Genomic DNA, 27,179 nt, shown 5'->3' with positions numbered 1-27,179 from the left:
GGGTGCTGTGGGATCTTTGTGGATCAAGCTCCCTGGGTTTTGTCACTTCATCATCCTGAGCATCCAGCTTCTGCACTGTGTCCTCAAACGGCTTCTCTATTCACAGTCATTGAGTCCAGCCTAGAAGCAGAAAGAAGAACTGGAAAATTTTCACATTATCTTCATATCCCATTAGCCAGAGCTAAGAAGTATGGTCACATGGAACTGTGAAGAAGTTGGAAGTGTATACTGACATCCACATGGCTTTGTACTTGGCTTAAAACTAGGGGTTCTCCTACTATGTAAAATAAGAGAAAAGTGGAATCTGGAGGACAAATAGTCTCCTTGTAGTGGTTCTGTTGTTGTTTCGATTTTTTTATTATTATTCTTTTTGAGACAGGGTTTTGTATGCAGCCTAGGTTGGCCTTAAATTCACCATCTTCCCACCTCAACTTCCCAAGTGCTGAGATTATAGATGTGAACTACCTACCATGCCTAGCTGCAAGGTTTGTGTTTATTAGTTTTTAAATAAAAATTTATAAAGCTGGCTTATTAGGGTTTTTAAATTATTATTTAGAAGGAAACCACTCAGATGACGTCCTCACCCTCTTGCTCCTCTGAAGAAGAACAATCATCAATGGCAAATGGCAGCAGCAACACAGCAGCACCAATAGCCAGCTTCACACTCAGGTGAGAATGTTATGTCTCCTCGTGGTTTTTGGCACTCTACACGATCAGAGAAACTTCTCTAGTACTCAACTATAGAAATGATCCCTGAAAATACAGTCTTCGTTTGTAGTGCTCAGTACTCTGTAAGCTTTTCAAAACTCTCTTGAATTAGTATACTATACTTTTTCTAGTATATTGTAGGAAAATAGAAGGGAAATTCCTCTTTTATTCCCAATATATAATAAAACAATTGACATATAACAGAAACTCAGTGTCAACCCAAGTTCCTTTATTGTATAATGGAGAGCAAAGGATTTTTTCCAGTACCAGCTACGTTTTACACACTCTATTTTATTATACACTATTTCCCTCTATGAGAGCATATTATTATTCCCTTTGTCCATGTGTAGAAAGTCTTTTCTGACTTGTTAATGAGGAAGCAGACTCAGAGAAATTTTTAAAAACTGTTCAAATCACATAGTCAGTACTTGGCAGAGCTGAGATTTGAGCCGAGGACTGTCCAGTACCCAGCTCTGTCCATCTTTCCCACTGCCCAGGGCATCTGTGCTCAGGACATCATAAGGAGGAAATGATGTGTTTCATCTATGCAAGTGGACTCTATTAGTGATAGCTGTTTTGGAATCTTTGATACTTTGCTGGCACCACCCACTGTCTATTAGGGAAAAGCAAAATTCCATGAGTTTAAGACCCTTTTTAAGTTTTCCTCTTGTATCAAATTGTTTTCTTACTAAGATCTGAAAATTATGCATTTATTTATTTCTTCACACATTCACAAATACTTATTAGGGACTACTATATTCCCAGCCAGCTGCCAGACTCTGGGGACAGAGATGACACAAATGTGCCTCCCCCTCATTTGTAAGCAGTTTACCTGGGGTGTGTGTGGGGTAACAGACAAGATCAACAGTAACCAATAGCAAGACTGCAATCAAGGCAATGCAAAGACTTGGTCCTCTGCCAGCCTAGGGGAGTCAGGAAAGGCTTGCCTGCCCTGGGTGACACTTAAGGAGGATTTAGACTACTGGAGAAGCCCAGTCCAAGCCCAGCCAGGCAAAGAAGTGCTTGTGTGTGGAGCATACAGCCCAAAGAACGAAGTAGGGAGAAGTGGTATTTTTTCCTTACCCATCACAAAGTTCAAGGCCTATTTGGTGTCTCCATGACTTGGAGGGTAGGACATCCTTCTCCTCTGGGTGTAGGGGAGGACCCCTCTGGAGCAAGGTCTTACAACTTATTTTCAGGGGAGGTAACCTAGGTTTCATGACCCACTTCAGGGAAGAAGGGGTGAGCTGGGGCTCACATGTGCTAAGCACACACTCTCCCATGGAGTTATACCCTCATCTATTTTCTAGTCTCTGTGGCCTGCTTCTGCTGTTTCCTCAAATGCTAAGGTGTCACTTGTACTTGGAGGTAGCAATGTCCTCAGTGCTGTCCAAGGGATGAAGAAGAATATGGGACATTGAAGTAATTTAGAAATGCTATCCTCCCCCCCCCAAAAAAAAAGACTACTGACAACTATCAAACTTCCATGTTGCCTGAGAATTGCCCCAGTACTTGTTAATGACACAAATGTCTGGCTCTTACCCCCATGGTTTCTGATCCTGTGGACCTCAGACAGTGCTCAGGAATCTGCAGTTTGAATAAGTGGTGATTCTCTTGAGGACTACACCTTGAAAACCATTGAAGGAGAAAAGAAGTGAGTGAAGACAGAACACAAAGAAGACAGAAGACAAGAAGGAATGGTCACAACCAATCTGGCTCAGGCGTTTGAAGTACTGCACACGTGATGATAGGATTTTTTTTTTCTCCAAAAGATTTCACATATTTATTACTAGTGCAATCTACTAGTGCAGGGCATCGAAACAAAGAGAAAAATCATATTCCCAATAAAATATGTCCAACAGTCCTGGCAGCGGGGACATTTTCAGCTTGACAGGGTAGATGACAGTGACCTTTGTACAGCACAAATATGTGCAGCATTTCATTTGCAGTTCCTACTAGACCAGCTTAGCTCTCCTCCAATGTCTCCTCTTGGAGTTGTGTGTGATTTTAATCCCAGTTTTTATCCAAATCATTTGGGGGAGTGGGACAATTATTTCTTTGTGTCTTGACCAAAAAAACACTAGGTTCTGAAAGTCTTGTGAGGAGACATGGCAAGGGACAGAGTCAAGCACAAAACGCTACAATGGTAGAGAAAGGGAGAAAGTGATATGGAGGGTTTCAATCAAAACAAAACAGCTAATGACATGATAGGTACATGTTTTAGAAGAGTCATTTCAAGCTCAGCTTACAGGGCAGGAAGGCTGCGAAGACTTTTTTTTTTTTTTTGGTGGTGGTATGGGGTTTGAACTCAGGACTTTGCACTTGCTAGGCACTTGTTTGCAACCCGAGGCTGAGAACCTTGACCAAGGCAGCAGGGATAAACATAGAGGCATGAGAATGACTTTGAAAGATACTTTAGAGAAAGAAGATCCTGGATCTGCTTTCTGCTTGAATGTGGTGGTGCTGGAGAAGGTTGAGTAAGAGGAGTGTAAGATATTCTCTGAATTACTACAACACTGGGGAAGGGAAGAGATGATCAGTCTAAAACCTAGAAGTCAATTGTACTGATACAAAAGCAGTTGAAAAAGAATAAAAATAAGAAGACAATTGTAGATACACAAGAGGGAGGGAAATCAGTAAAAATACTACTAGTAAATTTAATTTTTTAACTGACATTTAAAAAAGAAAGAAAAGAAAACCACATTTGCTTTAGTTTTGAAACTTGTCAGTTTAAGTCTCTATTTGCGTGTGTGTTTGTGTGTGGTTTCGGCAGTAATGGGGTTTGAACTCAGGACCTCACACTTGCTAAGCAGGCGCTCCTATCACTTGAACCACTCTACTAGCTCAAGTCACTGTTAAATGTCATGACAATGTCCCAAATCAGACACTCTAGCATTTGCTTGGAACATTGATCCCAAGCAAAACTTTTCTGTTTCAAGTATTGTCTGACTATTCGTACACTGCAGGGTGCCACAAAAGGGGGAAAGTCTCCCTTTGGTACCTATGGGGGAAGAAAGAAGAAATAAATTCTTGGTCCTGGAGCAGACCCTCAGATTCCTTCTTTTAGAACTGTTTGAGTGCATTGCCAGCATGCTGCAGACAGTCTACAGACCTATAATATGTACAGGCCATGCTTAACTCTTCAGTTACTTGCATTGCTAGCTCATGCATAAAAGGGAAAGAGTAAAATCCACTGTTAGAAATAGATGTGCAGACTGGGGGTGTAGCTCTCATACAGCCCGTCCTTAGCATGCATAAGACCCTGAGTTCAGTCTCCAGCACACACACACATACGATATTCAGGAGTTTCTCAGAAATAAAGGATATTGCATCTGGAGGCTAAGAGAGGAACATTGATTTTTCAGGCCCTGCCGTAGTCACAGCCTCATCAGCAAACAGGGCTGGGGAGAAATGATGGTATAGAGTAACAACTGGCACTAAGAATAAAACAGACTCCTAACTAGAAGGGAAGGGTCTCAATTATACCTTCATGAGCCCGACTAGTCAGTCTGGCTTGCCCATACATAGTGATCGCACCCTGATCAGCCTGGCACTCGGAGAAAATCTTTAACTTAGATCTTAGTAACTGAGTATTGGCCCTGGCTCTTATTTATGGAGGGAAAATGACAGCTATTTGTTCCTCCTCAAGAATGTTTCATTTGTGTTCACTGTTAGAAAATTCTTGAAAGTCTGGGTTGCATACCACCTGCTTTTATACACTCATACTCTTGGAAACAGAGACTGTTAAAACCTAATGCTTACTTTCAGGACCTTACCATCTAGGGAGATAAAAACAAGTTAGACGCACACAGTGCCAGGCAATGTACGACATCTGACTTCAGAATTTCATTTTATTATTTGTTTGTTTGTTTGTGCAGTATGGGGGATGGAACTCACGACCTCTCGTGTGCTAAACAAGTTCTCTGCCACTGAGCCCCTGACTCAAGAATTGTAAAAAACAAACAAACAACTAAGTCTTTTAGAAGCAGAAAGGAGGAAAAGTTCACTCTTAGGTGAGTAATTCATGGATAATTAGTACTTGACTTGAATTGTACAACCTCTGTGTTATGATATGGATAATGAAGTGTTTCCAAAAGCTCATGTATTGAAAGCTTGCTCCCCGATACAATGTTCACAGATGAGACTTTTGGAAAATGATTGGATCGTGGAGGATTTGACCTAATCAATGGATTAATTCATTGATGGATTCATAATTTGATGGCATTATCGGTAGGTGCTAGGAGCTCAGTGATGAGACCTCATTGGAGGAAGTAGGTCACCCTTGAAGGGTATATTTTATCCCTAGTCTCTCCCTCTCTCTTTCTCTCTTCTTCCAGTCACCATAATGGAAACAACTTTGCTTCACCATGCCCTTCCGCCATGATACTCTGTTTGTCACAGGCCCACAGCAATAGAGTCAGCAGATCATAGCCTGAAACTGTGAACCAAAATAAATCTTCCTTCCTAGCTGGGCACAGTGGTATATACCTGTCATCCCAAGCTATGAGGGAGTTCTGAGGTCAAGAGTATGGTGGTTCCAGGACAGTTGGGGCAGAGACCCCATCTGAATAAAAAAAAAAGCTGGGTGTGTTGGCTCATACCTGTCATCTCAGTTATGGTGGGAGGCATAAATTCAGCCAGCAGGGATGAAAAGCAAGATCCCTCTTCCAAAATAACCAGAACAAAAAGGCTGGAAGTATAGTTGAAGTGGTAGAGCACCTGTCTAGCAAATGGGAAGTCCTGAGTTCGAACTCCAGTTCAAACTCCCCCCACCAAAAAATCTTTCTGTCTTTTAAATTGTTGTGTTTATGTCAAGTATTTTGTCACAGTTTATGTGACAAAACATGCTCTGCTTAAGTTGAGTTCAGTTATCTGTTTATATTATTTTCTACTGATATATGACTAATCACTACAAACTTAGCCGATCAAAACACTGTTTATGGGATTGAGGACATGGCTTAAGTGGTAGAGCACTTGCCTAGCAAGTGTGAGGCCCTGAGTTAATCCCCCGTATAGCAATAAACAAATAAATAAATAAAATAGGAAATAAATTATGAGCTAAGGCTCATAGTTCTGTGGGTCAGAATTTGGGTAGGCTTAACTGGTCTTTCTGCTTAGAGTCTTACAAGGTTGAAACCAACTTGTTTGGAAGATCTCAGAAAGAACGTGCTTCCAGATTCATTCAGGCTCTTGGTAGAATCTAGTTTCTTGAGACTGATGTCCCATTGGCTGGCTGTCATTCAGAGAACACTCTCTGCTCCTAGAAGCCATCTACATGCCTTATCACACTGTCTCCTCCATCTTCAAAGTCAACAGTAGCCCCCTGAAGCCTCCTTACACTTCAAATCTGTTTGTCATTCTCTTTTGTTATAAGCCAGAGAAGAACCTCTTCTTTTAGAGGACATCTGAAGTTCATCTAACCTGGGATTATAATTATATCTACAAAGTTTCTTCATAGCGTTGCCTAGATTCCCATTTGATTGGAATGCAGGGGACAGGAAACTTGGTGGCTATCTTTAGAATTCTGCCAACCGTGTAGTTGTTCTGTGGTCCTATCTCACGGTATTTGTCAATCAGTTTATCAATTAAATAATGATTATCTGCTGGCTATTTACCAATCACAATCATGCTAACTGGAATCTTCTTTTTAGCCTGCAAATTGTTTCTGGTGCCCCAAAACTTGAAGTCTTACCCCAGAATTAAAAAAAAAAAAAAAAAAAGTCAAGGGCTGGCAGAGTGGCTCAAGTGGTAGAGCACCTGCCTAGTAAGTGTGAAGCCAGTGTTCAAATATTTTCAATAAATGATTACATGTAACATATTTAAATTAGTGTTTCAATGAAGACACTTAGCAGAATTACTTGCAGAGCTTTTTAAGCTATTTCACTCATACTTTATGACTTTGGTCAAATCCTTTTTTCTCCAAAAGCAGGTCATACCTATATTTTTCCCCCATGTAATCCATTTGACAATAGTACCATTGAGCTATATCATTTCTATTTCAGCCCTAATTATATGTGTATTTATCGTTTTTTTAGTAGTAGTGTCATAAAAATATTATCTCAAAGTATTTAGCATAGGAAAGATATTGAAAAGTACTTGTTTATGTGATTAAATTGCTCTGACTGGAAAAAAAGCTGACATATTCAGATGAGTGTCTGCTGTTAATACTACCTATCTCATAGATCCTTAATTTAACAAAAATTAAGCAGAGCATGTTTAAGGCCCTGGATTCCACTGCCAGCACTGAAAAAACAACTAATTAAGGTTTTATTAAATAAGTAATATATACTTTCCTGGTTGTGAACCATTTATGGGAGGGGTTCTCTCTGAAACTTTTAAGAAGGGTTTCAGGCTAGTGGAGTGGCTCAAGAGTAGGGCACCTGGCTAGCAAGTGTGAGGCCCTGAGTTCAAGCCCTAGTATAGCAAAAAATAAAAATAAATAAATAAAAAGGGGGGGTTTCCCTCTGGTCCAGTGTTGATATTACCAAGCAAATGTTTTAGAGCTAAGAGGCATTTTTATCAGTAGCTTTTTAATTTTGATTTTTCTGTGACTATCCATTTTATCCTTTCTCTTTCTCTTGGTTCATCTGATGGAGACAGTAGCAGCTTACTAAAATCTCCCTTGTTCACAGCAATTCAGTTGTGACTAGAAGCAGTTGCCCACCTTGGAACTAAATTTCCCAGCAGCTCCTGTGTGACTCTGTGACTAATTTTTGCCAACAAATTATAAGGAGAAATGAAGTGAGTCAATCCTGAGTGTAGCCCTCTAGGAAAGTGTTCGCATCCTTGCCCTTTCATTCCTCTAATGGAGGCAGAGACACCTTAAAGCCCTGAGGAAGCAGAATCTCAGGTAAAGGAGCCTGTGCCCATGTGTCTCTGTGTGGCAAGAGCTGTCCTGGTTGAATCTTCATCCCGGTTCACGAGCAATAAACTTCTATTGGTTTGCGCCATTGTTCTTCAGAGTCCATTTGTTTTAGCATGTTAGTTTCTTGTAGCTAGGACAGTTCATTTTCATATTCATTCAAGCTTTCAGCAGATCTGTAGTGTGATTACCCCGGCATATACTTACTTAGAATAATCCAAAGGAGGGGATGAGACCTAAGTGATCACCCAGGAAAATGCTACTGAGCTCTGATTCTGAAGAATAGCTATTTTTCATCTCTGTGAGAAGAAATAACTCTAAGGAACTACTTAGAGTCACTGAAAACAGAACTTCTAGTTAACAATAGTCCTGAGATAATCTGGTTTGGGTTTAATCATCTTGTGGCTTATGGTCAAGGAGCCTTGCTGGATGGCCCAACTTGGTCTTATCAGAAAAAAAGTAGAAAATAACTCTATTCTACTTAGCGCCATAACAGGCCTACTTACCTGTCAGTCTCCTGTGGTTTGAATTCTCTCAGGTGTTACATCTTCCAGGAAGGCTTTCCTGACCACTACCCTCCCCCCACCAATGGCTGAGTAAGATGACCCTGTAATAAATAAACCCAGGATTCTTTGTAAATTTCTGTCATTGTTCTTACTACATGAACCTTCTGCCTCCTGGCTTCCTCCATGACAGTTTGTGAACCCCCTGAGCAGGGACACTGTCTTATTCACCTTTTGGTCCCTCTGCCTAGCACAGTACCTGGCATATAGCTGATATTTCATAAATGATGTCTGAATGAATGAAAGAATGAAAAAAACCTCACAGGATGGTATTCCTTTGTTTTATGCCCATAGGAAACAACCTCAAAATAGTCATTTTTGCCATGATTTCCAAGCCCACTCAAAATCTTTTTTTTCATATTTTTGTACCATGCCTCATTATTTTCTGTTGGTTGAGACTTTGGTCAACGAAGCCTATTTGCTTTTTTAAGATATTTCTTTGAAAAAGTTCCTCTTGTTATTAGTGTTAATATTTATCCTTTATTACATTGGAGACACTGTGCCAAGAGATAGAACTGAGGAGTGAAGAGAGACCTGGACCAGAAGTCAGGGAACCTCCAGTCTCTATTTCTGGAAGCTTTAGTCAAATACCACCACCAAAAAAAAACCAAAACAAACAAAAAAAAAACCTGCTGTAACAGACCAGTGAATGAAAGAAAAAGCCAAGATTTAGAGTCATTCTGAAGACTAGAATGCTACCTAGAAAATGCTACCTAGAAAAAAAAAGAAAATTATTGTTCTTATGGAGGTACTGGGTTTGAACTCAGGGCTTTAGGGCTTACAAGGCAGGCACTCTACCACTTGAGTCACTCTACCAGCCCATTGAGTTTTTTTGGTTTTTTTGTTTGTTTGTTTGTTTGTTAGGTTTTGTCCATCTGTCTTAATTCTTTTATTTTTATTTTTATTTCTTTTATTCATATGTGCATGCAATGTTTGGGTCATTTCTCCCCTCTTCCCTCTGCCTCCTCCCTCTCCCCCCCAACCCCCTTGCTACAAGGCAGAAACTATTTTGCCCTTATCTCTAATTTTGTTGAAGAGAGAGTATAAGCAATAATAGGAAGGACCAAAGGTTTTTGCTAGTTGAGATAAGGATAGCTATACAGGGAGTTGACTTGCATTGCTTTCCTGTACCTGTGTGTTACCTTCTAAATTAATTCTTCTCGAACTAACCTTTTCTCTAGCTCCTGGCCCCCTTCTCCTATTGGCCTCTGTCGCTTTAAAGTATCTACATTAGTTTCTCTGCATTGAGGGCAACAAATGCTGTCTAGTTTTTTGGATGTCTTACCTATCCTCATATCTCCCTTGTGTGCTCTCACTTTATCATGTGTTCAAAGTCCATCTTGTTGTGTTTGCTCTTGATCTAATGTCCGCATATGAGGGAGAACATACGATTTTTGGTCTTTTGGGCCAGGCTAACCTCACTTAGAATTATGTTCTCCAGTTCCATCCATTTACTTGTGAATGATAACATTTCATTCTTTTTCATGGCTGCATAAAATTCCATTGTGTATAAATACATTTTCTTAATCCATTCATCAGTAGTGGGGCATCTTGGTTGTTTCCATAACTTGGCTATTGTGAATAGTGCTGCAATAAACATGGGTGTGCAGGTGCCTCTGGAGTAACCTGTGTCCAGTTTTTTGGGTATATCCCCAAGAGTGGTATTGCTGGATCAAATGGTAGATCGACGTCTAGCTTTTTAAGTAGCCTCCAAATTTTTTTCCACCAACAGTGTAAGAGGGTTCCTTTTTCCCCGCATCCTTGCCAACACCTGTTGGTGGTGGTGTTGCTGATGATGGCTATTCTAACAAGGGTGAGGTGGACTCTTAGCGTGGTTTTAATTTGCATTTCCTTTATTGCTAGAGATGGTGAGCATTTTTTCATGTGCTTTTTGGCCATTTGAATTTCTTCTTTTGAGAAAGTTCTGTTTAGTTCACTTGCCCATTTCTTTATTGGTTCATTAGTTTTGGGAGAATTTAGTTTTTTAAGTTCCCTATATATTCTGGTTATCAGTCCTTTGTATAGACTTATATATTAAGCCCTGGACTTATCTTGTAAATTGAACCCCCCCCTTTTTTTTTTTTGCAATAAAGTCTTGCCATGTAGCTCAGGCTGTCCTTGAACTTGCTATGTAGCCCAGGCTATATTCTCCGTTGTCCTGTCTGTACTACACAGGTAGCTGGGATTACAGATGTGTATTGCTATACCCATCTAATATTTATTTATTTTTTATTGTACTGGGGGTACATTGTGACATTTACACAAGTTCTTACAGTATATCATAGTTGAATTCACCCTCCTCCATTATTCTCCTCTATCTCTTTTTCCCCCAACCCGTTTGATTTCTTTTAAAAGTTCTTAAATTTTATTTCTTCTTTTGAGAAATTGGTTCATTAATTTTGGGAGAATTTAGTTTTTGAGTTCCCTATACATTCTGGTTATCAGTTCTTTCTCTGATGTGTAGCTGGCAAATATTTTCTCCCACTCTGTGGGTGATCTCTTCAGTTTAGAGACCATTTCTTTTGTTGAGCAGAAGCTTTTTAGTTTTATGAAGTCCCATTTATCTAAGCTGTCTCTTAGTTGCTGTGCTGCTGGGGTTCCATTGAGAAAGTCTTTGCCTATACCTATTAGTTCCAAAGTATTTTCTACTCTTTCCTGTACCAACTTTAGAGTTTGGGGTCTGATATTAAGATCCTTGATCCATTTTGAGTTAATACTGGTATAGGGTTATAAACATGGATCTAGTTTCAGTTTTTTGCAGACTGCTAACCAGTTTTCCCAGCAGTTTTTGTTGAAGAGGCTGTCTTTTCTCCATCGTATATTTTTAGCACCTTTGTCAAAGACAAGTTGGTTACATTTGTGTGGCTTCATATCTGGGTCCTCTATTCTGTTCCACTGGTCTTCATGTCTGTTTTTGTGCCAGTACCATGCTGTTTTTATTGCTATTGCTTTGTAATATAGTTTGAAGTCAGGTATTGTGATACCTCCAGCATTGTTCTTTTGATTGAGTATTGCCTTGGCTATTCGTGGCCTCTTATGTTTCCATATAAATTTAACGGTAGATTTTTCAATCTCTTTGATGAATGTCATTGGGATTTTGATGGGAATTGCATTAAACATGTAGATTTTTTTGGGAGTATAGACATTTTTACTATGTTGATTCTACCAATCCATGCACATGGAGATCTCTCCACTTTCTATAGTCTTCCTCAATCTCTTTCTTCAGAAGTTTATAGATTTCCTTGTAGAGGTTGTTCACATCCTTTGTTAAGTTTACACCTAGGTATTTGATTTTTTTTGAGGCTATTGTAAATGGTATTATTTTCATATATTCTTTATCAGTTTGTTCATTATTAGTGTATAGAAATGCTAATGATTTTTCTATGTTGATTTTATATCCTGCTACCTTGCTATAGCTTTTGATGGTGTCTAGGAGCTTTTGAGTAGAGTTTTTTGGGTCTTTAAGGTATAGGATCATGTCGTCTGCAAATAGGGATATTTTGACAGTTTCTTTATCTATTTGTATTCCTTGTATTCCTTCTTGCCTAATTGCTCTGGCTAGGAATTCCAGTACTATGTTGAATAGGAGTGGAGATAGTGGGCGTCCTTGTCTCATTCCTGATTTTAGAGGGAATGGTTTCAGTTTTTCACCATTAAGTATAATGCTGGCTGTAGGTTTGTCATATATAGCTTTTATAATGTTGAGGTACTTTTCCTTCTATTCCTAGTTTTCTTAGAGTTTTTATCATGAAATGATGTTGGATCTTATCAAAGGCTTTTCCTGCATCTATTGAGATGATCAGGTAGTTTTTTTCTTTGCTTCTGTTAAGGTGGTTTATTATGTTTATTGATTTTCATATGTTGAACCACCCCTGCGTTCCTGGGATGAAGCCTACTTGGTCGTGGTGAATGATGTTTTTGATGTGTTGTTGAATTCGGTTTGCCTTTATTTTATTGAGGATTTTTGCATCAATGTTCATTAAGGAAATTGGCCTATAGTTCTCCTTTTTGGAGGTGTCTTTGCCTGGTTTTGGGATAAGTGTAATACTCAGCCCATTGAGTTTTAAACCAAATTGAAGCAGAGCTTGGTGTGTGGCCTCTAAAAAAGCAGAGTTTGAAAACCTAGATACCTTTCACCTGGAAAGGACTGTGGCTCTATATAAAATAATTGTCCTGTGGTTTTATTTATAAATGACATGATCTTTGGTCCATTCTAATCTGTCAAATAGTGAATGATACTGTGCATTAGTTATGAGTCTAATGAAATTCTCTTCTGTTGACACAGTATTTTATACTGACATTTACAGAGGCAGTGTAGTACTGGAATCACCATCATGGACTTTGGAGTAAGATAGAACCAGATTCAAATCCTGACACTCCCATGAACTAGCTATAGTGACTTTAGCAAATTGCACATCTCTTTAGGTCTGTATCCTTGCTGTAAATGGGGATGAATCCAACTGCCTGTGCTGCTGGGAGTTGAAAGGATGAAATGAGGCATTGTACATAGAGCATTTGGCATTATGTCTGCAAGTGTTGTATTCTCCATGAAGATTAGCTATGATGGATTTCACATTTGTTATTTCATTTAATCCTCAAGATATGAGTGTTATTGTCATTATTTACAGAAAAAAATTGAGACTCAAAGAATGAAGTGACATACCAAAGTTTAGCCAGTGAGGGCAGACCAGTGCTCTTTCCACCACCCCATTTAGAGTTGAAGTGAGAGAAGGAACCAAGATAAATTCAGGGAGGAGAACATGGAAGGGAAGGGAAGGAGAAAGGAAAGAGGAAGGGAAGGAGAAGGGGAAAGGGAAAAGGAAGGAGGAGGAGAAAGGAAAGGGAAAGGGGAAGGGGAAGGGAGAGGAAGGGGAGGGAAGGGTCCAGATGGAGAACCAAAGTGATCAAACCTGAAGACCACACAGGGAGGCCCTCCAGGCAATGTAGGAGTACAGAGGATTCCAGAGGTAGATTTTCCTAACCTATAATAGTGAGTGAGACTGAAACATTGTCTAAGCATGGCACAAGCCAGGATGTCACAGGGACCTCCTCATTTATGCAGTTCCCCAGTGTACAGCAGGCACCAGGCTTCTCCTATTTTGCCAGCTCAGCTTCTGTTCATAGTAGGTGCTTACTGAGCACTTGCTAAGCAACCAGGTTAATAAGGCTTCTTCCTGAATTTTCTTCCCACCATAATTTGGAAGATTTCTCTTTATCCTTCAAAGGATCAAGGAATCAAGGACATTGCTTATTCTTCACTCAAAATGAGGGGAAGAATTCTCCAAGTATTCAATTGTGTATAAAGTAATTGATCGATTCTGATAATGACTCCATTTACTGTACTTTAAACAGCAGCTCCAGCCTCCCTTCCTCACCCTTCCTCCTCGTCCCAACGCTGAAGTCACGATGTCTAATTTAGGCCACCGTCACAATGTCTACCCACAGCAAGCTGATGTCATCGAAAGCAAATACAGCCCCAGATTACTCTAAGACAAAGAGTCAGAGGCCCAGGAAAGAAAATTAAGAGCTGTATTCACTCCTCCCTGCACTCTCTGCTCTGTCCCTTGCTTATTGTCCTAATGTATTGAGATCTGACTCTTTCTCGGAGGTTCAGAATCATGATGCAATGACACAGACTAAAATTCCCTCATTTCTAGGGTACATTTCAGTATGTTTTGTTTTGTTTATCTGGGGGTGTTGTTTATTTGTTTTCGTGGTGCTGAGGATCAGAGTCAGGGCCTCCCATGAGCTAGGCAGGGGCTGTACCACACCCCATCCCTCAGCATATCTTTAAAGTACAAGAGGGTGGGGGAGGGTGGCAGGGGGGAGAAATGACCCAAGCAATGTATGCACATATGAATAAATGAATTATAGAAAAATAAATAAATACAAATAAAAAAATAAAGTACAAGAGGAAATGTAGCTGTTAGTTTCTTTCCCTCCAGCAGATTTCTGTGTATTGGGGTTGTTATCATTTAGAGAAAATTACAGAAAGAAAGGACCAGCAGGGTTAAATAGTCAAGGAACAGTCTGTCCTCATTACTTGCATGAAACCCCCACTGTATCACTGTATCACAAGGACAGCATGTTAAATCAATGGAGACTTGAACTGTTAATTTCCAAAAAGGAAGGAAGAGATGATTGAACTAAAATAGTTTCTGTCACTTCTCTGCCCACAGGGAATGGAAATCCCTTTAGCTTTGGGTCTTTTTACAATTAGATAAGTTCCAGGAAGATCAAGAACGACTTTATAAAATTTCCTGATTTGGGGGGAAGAAAATGCTCTGCTGACAGAAAGCTTTTGATTTTGTAAAGAACTGCTTTACATGTAAGGTGGCAAGAGGTATAAGTATATGCACAGGGGATACAGAGGTCAGGAACATGGAGACGTCTTGCCTTTTGTTAGTTTTTTTTTATTTCAGCTGCTCTCCATCCTATGCCTTTGCACTGACAGACGATGGGAGGAGATGTCATTTATATTTATACTTCTTCCTGATTCATGGCCATCTTTTTTTTATCACCTGCTAGACTAGGGCATTGCATAGATCAATGACTTTGATCATGTTTGCATGATCAGATTTGCAGATCTAGTGAGGACCAGGGTGATAAAATAAAGGACAGATTTTACTAAAAGTCACTTCATAATCTTCATTAATGCCACTTCTTGGAAGGTCTACTTGGAATTCTAAGTGTCCTAATTCTGATTACCTTTTAGGAGAACACATAGTGATAGAATGCCTGCCTATCAAGCATAAGGCCCCAAGTTCAACCCCATATCCGTGGAAACAAAACAAAACAAAACAAAAACAGATATACAGTCTATAGAAATTTACTGCATAGAAAAACAGATATACAGTCCATAGAAATTTACTGCATAGAAAACTGCAATTTTTCAAATAATTGTCAGCTGGTTTTTTTTCTTCTTTTCTTTTCAGTTAGGGGGATTGAACTCAGGGCCTCACATACCTTAGGCAAGTGCCCTACCACTAATTTACACTCCCATCTGTCTAATTTTTCCATAGTTAGTTCCTCTCTTGCTTTTTTCCATTGTAGTTTGGCTGGGGATTTATTTTTTATCTTAATAAAATTCCTTAAATTTTTAGAGTGGTCTTAAGCTCAAAGCTGCTGTCTTTTTGAGCTTTTCTCCAGGAGAAGCAAAAACAGCTCTTTCCCTGGTGTCTCCTTGTGCCATTGGAATGGACATGAGGGAGAAGAAGGTGTCCCTCCACCCTGTCACCTCCCAAAGGACATCCCACTACCCTAGGAGCAGCTGGTCTCCTCTAGGAAGGGATGGGGAGAGCAGACTGAAATTTTGAGATCAGGACAAATGCCATGTCCATCTCAGCCTTATTTTTCTACTGTCTTTCCCTGCCACTTAAACTATGGATGGGCCAGCCTTATGCTAAACTAGTCTTCACCAAGGCAAGAAAGAGTAACAGTCATCTCCCATCGTCCTTCCCCTCAGTTATGCTTAGCTAGAGCTTTATCCAAAAAGCTTGGGACAGGGAAGTGTTTCGAATTTTAGATTTTGATTTTCAGATTTTGGAATATTTGCATATGTTAATGTGAGATCTTGGTGATAAAACCCAAGACTAAACACAAAATTCTTTTACATTTTGAATAACCTTTTACATATAGCCTGAAAATAATTTATACAATATTTTTAGCACACCTGTGTTTTGACTTGACCTGTCATATGAAGTCTGCTGTGGAATTTTCTATCAAGGCATCATGTCAGTGCTTTCAGATTTGGGAATGTTTCAGATTTTAAATCTTTGAATTGGGGATGCTCACCACGTACCCACATGGCAAGGAGGTACTTCCCTTCTGCCTCTGTGCTGGACTGCCTCTACTCTAGAGTGATTCTCAACTGTCACTACACCAGAATTCTCTGAAGAGCATATAAACATCAGAGCACTTGAAATCAAGCCTCTGTAGATGGGCTCCAGTGAGGGTGTTTCCAGAGCTTCAGAGTGAGGGGGAAAATGTGCTTCGTACTGCCCCACACCAGCTTAGAGCACTTGGCAAACCTATTCTTTGTCAGGGCCTGAGACTTCAGGAAGGGTTCTGTCACAGCTAAGTGCTGTGCACCGTCTCACTTAGACTGCCTACATTCACATTCTGTCTTGCTTGTCATGCTCCTCTTCAGTCAGTATTTTATGGATGTACAACTCTTCCAGAACCACACTCTGCTGCTTCTAATCCCTGCATTGTTGCTGCTATTCAGAATCTCTCCCTACTGTACAACACCCTCAAACAGAACCCTTGGTATCATCCCTGTCTAGGCTTTCTTTTCCCTGGGCCATAAGATCTTGGGATACGTGGTTCTTGAATAGACTACCTGTAGGGATAGCTTCTGGAATTGAGTTAGTTCCTTCCATCTCGTATCCTATACCCTAAGTGGGCAGGGCCCTGCCTGTTCATTTTCCTTCCCCTTTAGCCCCATTTAGGCTGTGGCCTGATGTAGCATGCCTGACTTCACAGCTCACAGAACAGGATGGCAGGCCCCATGGCTATGTCAAGGCTAAGGCTGAAGCTGAGGAAGCCCTGGGGTGGGAGGTAGAAGGCTTCTCTGTTAATCCATGGAGCTGGGGAAGAGAAAATACAGCAGAGGCTGACTGGATGGAACAATGGAGCACCAGAATTCCCTCCCAAGGGAGACTGACCATGAAATTCCTTAAATTAGAAGTCTTTTAAAAATGTGTTAGGGATCCTGTTGCTTTGGTTGGTTTTGGGTGTGGTTCTTTCTAACAGAAGATCGGTGGAGTTTTTCTAGACCTATAATTCTACTTGTGATGAGGTAGAATTAAAGCTGAAATGTGAGTTCATCAACTGCCTAGTTGGTGAATAATAGAGTTTAAATCTCCTCAAAAAAAAGTTAAATATGAAATCACATTAAAATTCATAGCCATCTGCCTACAATGATGTAACTTGAAAATTGAGCACAATTAATTTTTAATCCAAGGTCAGTTTTCCCAGTGCCACCTGTCCCTCTTCTCACGCCTCCCCCATCAGGCAGTCAGTGTGAGCACAGAGAACTTGAGACCATTTTAAATATTAACACAAACCACTCATCCCTGGGAAGATGAATCCAAACACACACGCCTTCTCTTCTTCCTCCTATGATGACTAGTATTCATTGCTCATATGTATTTCTAAATGTAGTTCTGGCTAAAAATAAATTCTGTAAACTCGGAACGTGGGTGTGTCTGCCAGCACAAAACCCCCTTTGTTCTGTGTTGAGAAGTGAATGGAGACACAGAGGCAGAAAGCTAGAGCTGAACTTGAGGACCGATACTGCGGCAGTGTCTCAGCCTTCGCAGGTGCTTCTGTCTTTCTGCAAGAAGCAGGAGTCATTGATTTGGGGGAGGATCTGGATGCTTGGAATCCCTTCCTTTCTCCACTTGGATGGGAAGCAATTCCCAGGCTAAGCCCACTTATAGCCCAGGACCTGACATGATCAAACTCCTCCAAAAGCAGGCAGACCACAACTGCATCAGCTGAGTTGGGGCACTGCCATTAGCACCTTGAGTGTCCAGTGCAGTCCAGGAAAGGAGCTCTTCTGGTACAGATGCTCTGTTGACTGCACATGTTTTCATTTGTAAGTTTTATTTATTTACTTATCTTTTATTTATTTGGTTTTTTTTTTTGAGACAAGATTTTGATAGAGATAGCCCAGGCTGGCCTGGACTCTGAATTCTCCTGCCCTAGCTTCCCAAGTGATGGGATTATAGACTTGCATCACCAGGCTGGGCTTATTGTTCATTTTTAAGAGGTGGGGTCTCCCTCTGTCACTGAGGCTGACCCCAAACTCATATGCCCTAGCAATCTTCCTGCCTCAGCCTCCTGAGTAGCTGGACTACAGGTGCAGGCCATCACAGCTGAATGGACTAGCTGTTTAACTGGAGATGAAATCTCTGGTGGAAGAATGACCCATTTTGGGAAAATAAAACCCATCATGGGAAATGGGCTATGCCTCTAGGCTAGAGTCTCTTTTCAGTGAGTTGAAAGGTAGAAGGTATTCATGGGCTGAAAACTCAGAATGTCAGCTAAATTTGGCCTCTGCAAATAGAAATTAGGTCACAAGTACAATATTTTTGATCAAAGGTGACAGCAAAGGAAGAAATTAAAAGTAGTCACTAATGGAAAAACAAGGCAGTTATTATAAGGATAAATAAAAAATAACAAATTTAATCATAGCACACTACAAATATGTACTTTGTTTACATATGTAAACATGAAATATTGATTTAACCAAAAATTATAAATTAGGTAGGAAGAATTGGAGAGGGAAAAGAGGGGAATGGCTGAATAGTGCTAAATTCTTATTTATCTTAACATTAACAAAGTTTATGGGTTTGACTCCCAGCCCTGCAAAAAAAAAAAAAAAAAGGAAAGCGGGAATAGTACATGCATATTATTTAAAATGTGACAATGTATAAATTCCATAAGAAACAAAAAGATGGGGGTGGGGGGAAGAGAGAGGAATGAGGAATGAAACTGTCCAATGTCGTTAATCTTTTTTTTTTTTTTTTTTGCCTTTTCTTTTTAAGATGAGGTCTCACTATGCAGTGCAAACTCACAATCCTTTGGCCTTAGCCTCCCAGGTGCAGGATTACAGGTGTGTACCACTGCACCTGGCTTCATTAGTCTTTTACTTCTATTATTGCACTTCTAAAATTATGTGCTTGTATTCATTAAAACACTTTTAAAAAGATCTTTCTCAAGAACAAGATGGAACAGAAGGTCTTTACATTTAAAAGTGTATAGAAAAGGCAAAATTAACTTCAATTTCCAAATACATTGGCTAATATAGGAAGGAGTAAGAACTAAGAATAGGACGTAAGAATTCTATAGTTGATTTAAGCACAGTTTGATAACAGATAAGTTTAATAACAAGAGTACTTAATTTGTACCTTGGTCTTGCATGATTTAAAAACTTCTTGTTGCTTACATATCATAATATTTATAATATAATGAATCAAAACCTCTTCAGTAGAGGGGCACTTTGGGGACAGAAACATGCTAAGTTGATGATGTTCTATGTACCTGCTTTTTTCCTTTTTTTTTTTTTTTCAGTATTGGGGATGGAACCCAGGGCTTCTTACGTACTAGGCAAGTGCTCTATCACTTAGCCATGCCCCTAGCTACCTACCTCTTTAATTGTCCCCACAGGACAATTCACAAGTGAGCCTATGCATCCATAAGCAGACAACACTGCATTCATTCAGTGCCAGCTGCCTGAAAAGCAAGTGTGGAGAGCAGGCAGAATGAGTCATCTGCCTTACATCTTGGGACTATGACTTGTCATGTATTCAATGCATTTCTTTGTTCTTAGTACTCTTTCAGAAATACTAAATGTAAAGGAGTCTACACAGATATGTGTTTGGGTGGCAGGTAACACCTTTTAAGAAAATATGCTGTCATCTTGAATGGTTGACTAGTGCAAATTAAAAACTCTTCCCCTTTAACACAGGGTTTCTCACCTTGGCACTATCAATATTTTGGGTCAGATTCCTCTTTGATGTATAGGGATAGCAGCACCCCATCCTCTACACTAGATTCTCGTAGCACCTGTTCCCACTCCCTCAGTTGAGACAACCAAAAATGTCTTCAGACATTGACAAATGTCCAAGGCAGAGTGGGGAAAGGAAGCACAAAAACTCTTCCCAATTAAGAACCACTCCTCAACACATTATTTTTCTTGATGCCCAACTGCTGCTCAAAATGAGTGAATTCTCAACAGAGTGCCGGTGGCTCCTGCCTATAATCCCAGCTACTTGGCAGGCTGAACTCAGGAGGATAGAGGGTCAATGCCAGCCTGGACATATAGTTCTTGAGACCCCCATCTCCAAAAATTAACCAGAGCAAAATGGACTGGCGGTTTGGTTCAACTGGTAAAGTGCCTGTTTTGCAAGTGCAAAGCCCTGAGTTCAAACTCCAATCCTACAGGGGGAAAAAAAAAAATGAGTGAATTTCCTCTTGAAAGAACTGCCTTATACCTAGAGTTCACTTGCTCTGGCTCATCAAATATGTAGACTTAGTCTATCTCACTAACTCTGCAGCAAAGAACATCTAAACAGTGATTAAAATTTATTACACCACTCTGCATCTGATAACTGAGACATGTTAAGTGAGAAGGTTCTCCCTACAGTATAATTAGGCTATGTAAATTACCTAAGTATTTGAAAATCTGGAATAAAACTGAAAATGAGAAGAATCCCATCACGACATTCTGACATGCTAGTTAGATAGTTCCTCAGGAAGGAGAATCTTCCTTCTAACCTCTTCATAATCTCTGCCTCAAAGGAACTTGTCTTAGCTTTCAAGAAACAGACTAATTCCATAAGGGGTTTGAGCAGGCAGGGAGAAATCCCTGGCCACAGTGAGGACTGAGCCTCAGACATAAATAGCTGCTTCATCATCAAAGCCTCCTGCCCGAGAGAAGGCTTTCATGAGAACTCAGCTCATTGTGTGAAAATTCAGATGACTGAACTATAATTAGCTCGATTAGTCAACATTTTAATTCATAGGATTCTGGCTTTGATGTGTTCCTTTCTCACAGAATCAAAGCTAATAATTCTAGAATCATAATTGGGAACTGAGTGCCAGCTTGAAACACGGGGAGCTCCTCACCTCTTTGGCAAACCCTGCTTCCAAGACTGCTGCTTCCTGGACACAAATGCTTAGGTACCTGGTCCAGGCACCTTGTCCTTGTCCTTTAGCTCCTTGTGCCATAGGATATTTCTCTCTGTGAGGCGAGATGCTTAGTATTTAAGTTCTAAATTTTCAGTGGTTGGTATTAAACTTTAATATCAGTACCTGCAAAGCCTAAGCACAGAATAGGTGCTCAATAAATGTTTGGATGTTGCTAAACTCTGGAGCAGATCATTGGCTGGTTACCTATTCCATAGCTATCTTCCCCACTTCGGGAATAAAACTTGATTGAAACAACCCATTTTTCTTTCTTTTGTTTTGGTGGTACTGGGATTTGAACTCATTAGGTAGGTGCTCTACCACCTGAGCCACTCCATCAGTCCTTTTTTGTGTAGGGTCTCATGAACTATTTGCCCAGGTTGGCCTTGAACCATGATCCTCTTGATCTCTGCCTCCTTAGTAGCTAGGATTACAGGTGTGAACCACCAGCACCCAGCTGAAACAACCAGTTTTAGAGTCTGTATTCTTCTTGGTCAAACATGAACACATGAGAAGTCCTGGTTAATGAGGATCAATGGGGGTTCTCTAAAAGATTCTTTGCTTAGAAAGGCAGACACAGATACAGCTTTCTGCTATTGGATGTTGTTGTGTTTCCACATGCCACCTAGAACTGTGCTCACCATCTTGAAGCCATGAGAACACTATCTGGGGACAAAGAGGACAGACTGAGGATGTAGAGCAGAGAGATGGAAAAATATGGGACCTCCATGGCATTGTAAAGTTATAGGCCAGAGAACCCTAAAGTTACTCCAGAATTCTTGCTAAATATATTACTTGTTTGTTAAGCCTTTCTCAGTTTTTGGGTTTCTGTTTCTCATAGGTGAAATCATTCTAATTGATTAAAGTGATTAATGAGATCTTTTGGTATAGGAGGGATTTAGTTGAAAGGACACCCTAAGTGCGTTCTGTATTATAAAGGTTACTGTTTACTGAAGACCTGTCACGTGTACCAAGACCATAGTAGCATTGACTTTAATTCTCACAATAACTCCATAAAATGGTATTTGTTATTTGCATTTTATAGGTGGGAAAATTAATGCTCTGAGAGCCTAAATCACCCAGTTATTATATAGTGCAATACAGACTCAAACCCAGGTCTTCTCTGACTCCACATTGTTCTCTACATTCTGCCTATCATTGCCTTTCCAAAGACACTATGGAAGAGATGAAGAGAAGTGCAAAGAAGAAGACAGCAGATGGTCCCCAACTTATGATGGTTTGACCTATGATCTCTCAACTTTACAATGGTTCCAAATAATGCAACCAGTAGAAACCACACTTCAAATTTTAAAATTTTGATCTTTTCTTAGGCTAGTGAGATATAGTGTGATTCATTCTCTCTCTCTCTCTCCACCCCCTCCCTTTTCTTGGTGGTATTGGGATCAAACTCAGGGCCTCAAACATACTTTGCCACACCCCTGACCCAAAAGTGTAGCCCAGGCCAGCCTTGAACATGAGTTCCTCCTACTTTATCCCCTTCAACTTGGTGCTTAGCAGCATGTGCCACAGCTGGCTGTCCCTCTCCCTCTATTTTTGCAGTACTGGGGTTTGAACTCAGGGCCTTCACTTTGAGCCACTCCACCTGACCTTTTTTGTGAAGGGTTGTTTTGAGATAGGATCTCACGAACTATTTGCCCAGGCTGGCTTCGAACCATGATCCTCCTGATCTCTGCCTCCTGAGTAGCTGGGATTACAGGCATGAACCATAGGTGCCCAGTTTGTCCCTCTCTCTTGATGCCAGATGGTGGCAGTGAGCTCCCAGACTGTCTCATGATCACTAGTGCAAACTACCAGTAGCACACAGTATGCTGTGTTGCTAAACTGGGATGTTTGGTAGATTAGGTGAATTAAGTGCATTATTTTCAGTTTACAATGGATTTATCAGAACATACCTCTAACATAACTCGAGTTGCATCTGTAGTTGGTGATGGTATGGGCCCACCTATTGAAACTGCCTGGTGGGTAATGAAACCAAATCCTCCTCCAAAGCAGCCATAAGAGGTCCTGGATGGTTTCTAAACAACAAGAAGGAACAGGGAACATTTTGACTTTGAGGCTTCTAAAAATCTTGCCATTACTGTAGGTTTCGTAAAGGCCAAAGACCAACACTAGCTTCTTACTAGGATTTTCCTCAGCAATCCTCACAGAGAAATCCTAATTCTCACACTCATAACAGTCTTTTGTTTTGTTTTTTTGACAGCACTAGGGATTGAATTTAGGGTCTCATGCTAGGCAGGTGCTCTACCACTTGAGCCATTCAGACAGCCCCATTCTTAAGATCAAAAAGAGCTCTGCTTCCTGGGTTTGCCCATCTCTTCCCTGCTCCCTCCTTATCCTGACACTTCTCCCCAATACACAAAACATGGTATCCACTAAAGACAGGGAAGAATAGTACAGATACCCTTCTGACTCCGGGCTCCGGCCCCATTCTCATCCTGGTTCTCCAAGAGAAGACCAATTCTGGTGAAAGCAGAGAATGTGTTGAAGGATATGGATGAGGAGGGGCGGGGGTGCCTCTCAGGGCACTGCCTCTCCTTGTGTGACCTTGGGTAGGGAAATTAATGAATCCCATTCTCTCCCTGCTCCCATTTCTTCCCTTGTAAACAGAACAATAAGGGGCCATTGACCATAAAACCCTGCAAATGAATGTCAGCATCTGGCTGCCATGAGCATTTGGGGCTGCTGAGTGAGACAGACCAGTGACCGTCCTGGTGCTGGCGCCACTGTTCCCCCTGCAGACCCCCCACTTCTGTCACCCAAAGACAGAAGTTTCTTCACATTTCCTGAGACACAGTGAAGAACCGACAAATAAACTAATCTCTTCGTACTATCCACTCCAGGATCTCACTGCATGACATGCTGACAAGCCCAGAACAGTGGAAAGACATCCATAAGAATCCATGAGATTCTGGGTTTGTGAAATCTACAGAATTCAAAGAAGGGTGATATGTCAACACAAATGGTGCCCTACCCAGCCAAAGGAGGCTGAGAGGTCCAGACCCATAGGAAGGCGACCATTGATGAGACAGTGTGCCATGCATCAGTGACAGGGAGAAGAGTGGTTTGGGGAAGAAAAGACTAAAATGATAACAACTCATGTTGAGCAAATAGGAGAGAGGCGTCTACCTTTTAAGAACTTTAGCTGTGAAGAGGATCAGAGGACTGGAAGAGGATGAGCAATCAAAGGAGAATTTAAGAGATGTTAGCACACCTTTAGATGCTGATGAGAATATTCCTGTAGAAAGGGAAAAACTGACAATGCTGCAGATATTTCTAAAAGGGGGCCTTTGAGAAGGGTAGGTGGGGGGAGGAGAGGGATACTTCATTCTCCTAGTGTGAGGTATTTGTGTATACGTGTGTGTGCCGGGAATCACACCCAGGGTCTGTTAGGCAAGTGCTCTACCACTGAGCTACATCCTCAGTCCCCAGTGTGAGCTCTTTATACAACTTGCCTTAATCTGCTCTTCTGACAAGACATCAGTTCCATAGGTCCCCTAGTGGCTGTCTAGTCCTGGATGGAGCCAAGCAGTATGGAAGGATTCCATGCTCTGAGCCTTCTTACCTTTCCATGCTGTTCCAGGAGCCAAGCCGTGATTATCTGCACCAGGTTGATTTCCCAAGGGCTCTCTGATTCCCCAAGATTTGCTCCTCCATTTTCAAAGTCAAAAACTTTATGCCTGAGCTCCCTCAACAATATAGGCCAGAATATGGGCCAGGCACTGCATTGCATTTGTTCTTTTCTTTTTTTCTTTGCTGGTACTGGGGGCTGAACTCAGGGCTTCATGCTTGCTAGGCAGGTACTTTACTACTTGAGCCACTCTGCCAGCCGCAGGCACTGCATTCATCAGCACCATCCCACCTTATAGATGAGGAAATTGAGGCAAGAAAATGTTAAATGGCTACCAGAGGCAACATACCTGGTAAGCAGAGGACCTGGGATTTGAATCCATGCAATATGGCTCTGGACCTCATCTCTTTAACCTCCCCCACATTCTGCTTCCTCCCGTTAGCTCATCTCAGAGAAGGACACAGATCCTTCAGACCAACAGAAGCACTTGTGGCCTGTCTTGACTCAGAATACCATAAATTTGAGGCATAACCTAATTCTGCAAACACACACATACACACACAATGTCCTGAAGCCCATGAAATAAGAGGTCATCCTAACCCATCATGACTAGTCCTGTACCCACAAGAAACACTGCCCACACAGGGAGCCAGGCCTCTGAACTCCTGCTTTTCTGTCTTCTTATTTATATCAAGTTAGACCTGAGCAGGAAACAGATGGCACACTCAAATTGGGTAATTTGAAGAGAGTTGAATAAAGGGCCCATTTTCAAAGGTACAGGCAGGATGCAGGGAAACCACACGGTCATGCAATAAGTAACAGCTACTTGACCACCCCTAGGTCTGCAGGGGTGAGAGGAGGTGTGGTCACCCGAGCCTACAGAGTGTGTCCAGCATGTTTAGGGCCACCTGACAGGACTTTGATCTTGAACCACAGAGGCAGCTAGCTGGAAGGCGACTCCTCAAGTCTCCCTCACCCTTCTCCTCTTCTGATCTCTTGCCTAGGATTCCCACTGAGTAAACCCAACCAGAAGCCAACGAGTAATGCAGCCCACTGATAGAGTTTGTGGCATAGAGCAGGGTAGAGCAGGACAGAGGGTGGCCCTAGAAGGGCAAACAGAAGTATCCAGTAGACTAGCAACTTACTATTTAGAGTGATGAGGAAGACTGGGCTGTGGAGCCAAGTTGCCTGGGTTCAAGTGCCAGTTCTGCTTCTTACTTACCATGTGACAGTAAGCAAGTTTCTTAACCTCTGCATGCATTGATTCCTTATCTGTGACATGGAGAAAATAATTCCTACCTTGAAGTTGTAGTGAGCATTGGTTTTTAACTTATCTTATTTATGTATAGCATGGGTAAAGCAGGTAGCAGGTACTCAGTAAGTGCTAGGTCCTCTCTCCTCTTCTTTTCCTATCTCCTTCAGGTAGATGTGTGGGGATGTGCTTACTTTGTGACGTGACTGTATACACTCGATAGATATTGTTTGATTGGTGGTTGAAGGGCCCTTTCATTCCTTGGAGGCCCCAGAATATCTGGTAAAAGTGACCCTTCCAGTCCATCCTTGGAGCCTGCAACAGGCATAGTGGTTTAGAAAGTTCTTGCTGGGCTGTTGACATGGTTCTTCTTTCATGGCTGCGTTCAAGGTTACTAGAATGCTTGCTTTATGCTTTATTAAGCTGTACACTTGTTTCATATTCTTGTTCATATTTGTGTTGTGTGTTTTTTCGGGGGATGAGGAGATACTTGCACAAGACCTTGGACAAGCCAAGAACACACGGTACCACTGAGGTACACCTCCAGCCCCAATTAAATATGTTAAAAATATTTTTTAAATGTCATATAGCTACTAAAAATTAAAAACTTTTCATTGTTTGCTTTCTCTCCATTTGCTCTTCCCTGTGCTGGGGATGAATCTGAATTATCACCAGGTTCTCTCTCTTTTTTTTTTTTCTATGGGACTGGGGTTTGAACGCAGGGCTTCACACTTGCAAAGCAGGCACTCTACTGCTTGAGCCATACTTGCAGTCCGTTTTGCTCTGGTTATTTTGAAGATGGGGATCTCATGAACTATTTGCCTGGACTGGTCTCAAACCATGGTCCTCCCAATTTCAGACTCCCAAGTAGCTAGGATTACAGACATGTGCCACCAGTGCCTGGCTTATCACCAGGTTCTTAACAACAGGCATTTGAAAAGATATTTTGCTGGTGATGAGTAGACCAGAGGTCAGTTATTTCTTACTATTCATAGATGCAAGAAACCCAAGCAGAGTCTAGATACTTCTTCTGAAGCTACACCTGGGACAGTTATGGGGGATGCCCTAGATGCCCATGTTTTCTTTTCAGAGTTCTGTGTTTCTTGTTGACTGGCTTTAAACCCCTGCCCTTCACTGGACAACAGTTCTGACCTCTGAGCAAGAGGCTTCTTCTCTTCCCCCCTCCCCCCCAGGCTCCCTCAGGCTCTTTCCAGCTCCTGAGAGCCTGTAGTATGGGGCTCTTTTTCCCTGCCAGCAGCTCTACCATTGTTTCCAGGACCTCTCCCCAACACCACTCTTAAGCAGACACCAAAGCAAAGTGGGTTTTCCAAGCCATTTACCCAGCATTCTCTCTTTCTACTGTAATGTCTCTCTCAACCCTTCTTCTGTGCTTACGAAAGGAACAAAAACCTCCCATGTCTATATACTCCACTAGGCTCAAAGTTCTACAGTGACAGGAATCGTGTCTTTTCATGTTCTTATAAGCTATATTGCCTTACCAAGGAGTTG

At 41.2% G+C, this 27,179-nt stretch overlaps 1 long non-coding RNA gene and 1 other non-coding gene across 2 annotated transcripts; both read right to left on the bottom strand.

Moving 5' to 3' along the window:
* On the bottom strand, nucleotides 1-23,374 carry LOC141415029 (uncharacterized). Its single transcript, XR_012440050.1, has 4 exons — nucleotides 23,252-23,374; nucleotides 22,743-22,865; nucleotides 2,251-2,335; nucleotides 1-120 (listed from the first exon to the last, which is right to left on the bottom strand). It is a non-coding gene; the product is annotated as an uncharacterized lncRNA (long non-coding RNA).
* LOC141415143 (small nucleolar RNA U3) lies at nucleotides 563-769 on the bottom strand. Its single transcript, XR_012440158.1, has one exon. It is a non-coding gene; the product is annotated as a small nucleolar RNA U3 (small nucleolar RNA).
* Nucleotides 23,375-27,179: the final 3,805 nt, after the last annotated feature.

Source organism: Castor canadensis, chromosome 12 (genome assembly GCF_047511655.1).
Source record: "Castor canadensis chromosome 12, mCasCan1.hap1v2, whole genome shotgun sequence".
Classification (NCBI taxonomy): domain Eukaryota; kingdom Metazoa; phylum Chordata; class Mammalia; order Rodentia; family Castoridae; genus Castor; species Castor canadensis.
The sequence above is the reverse complement of the archived record's forward strand: the minus strand, read 5'-3'. Positions and strand labels throughout refer to the sequence as shown.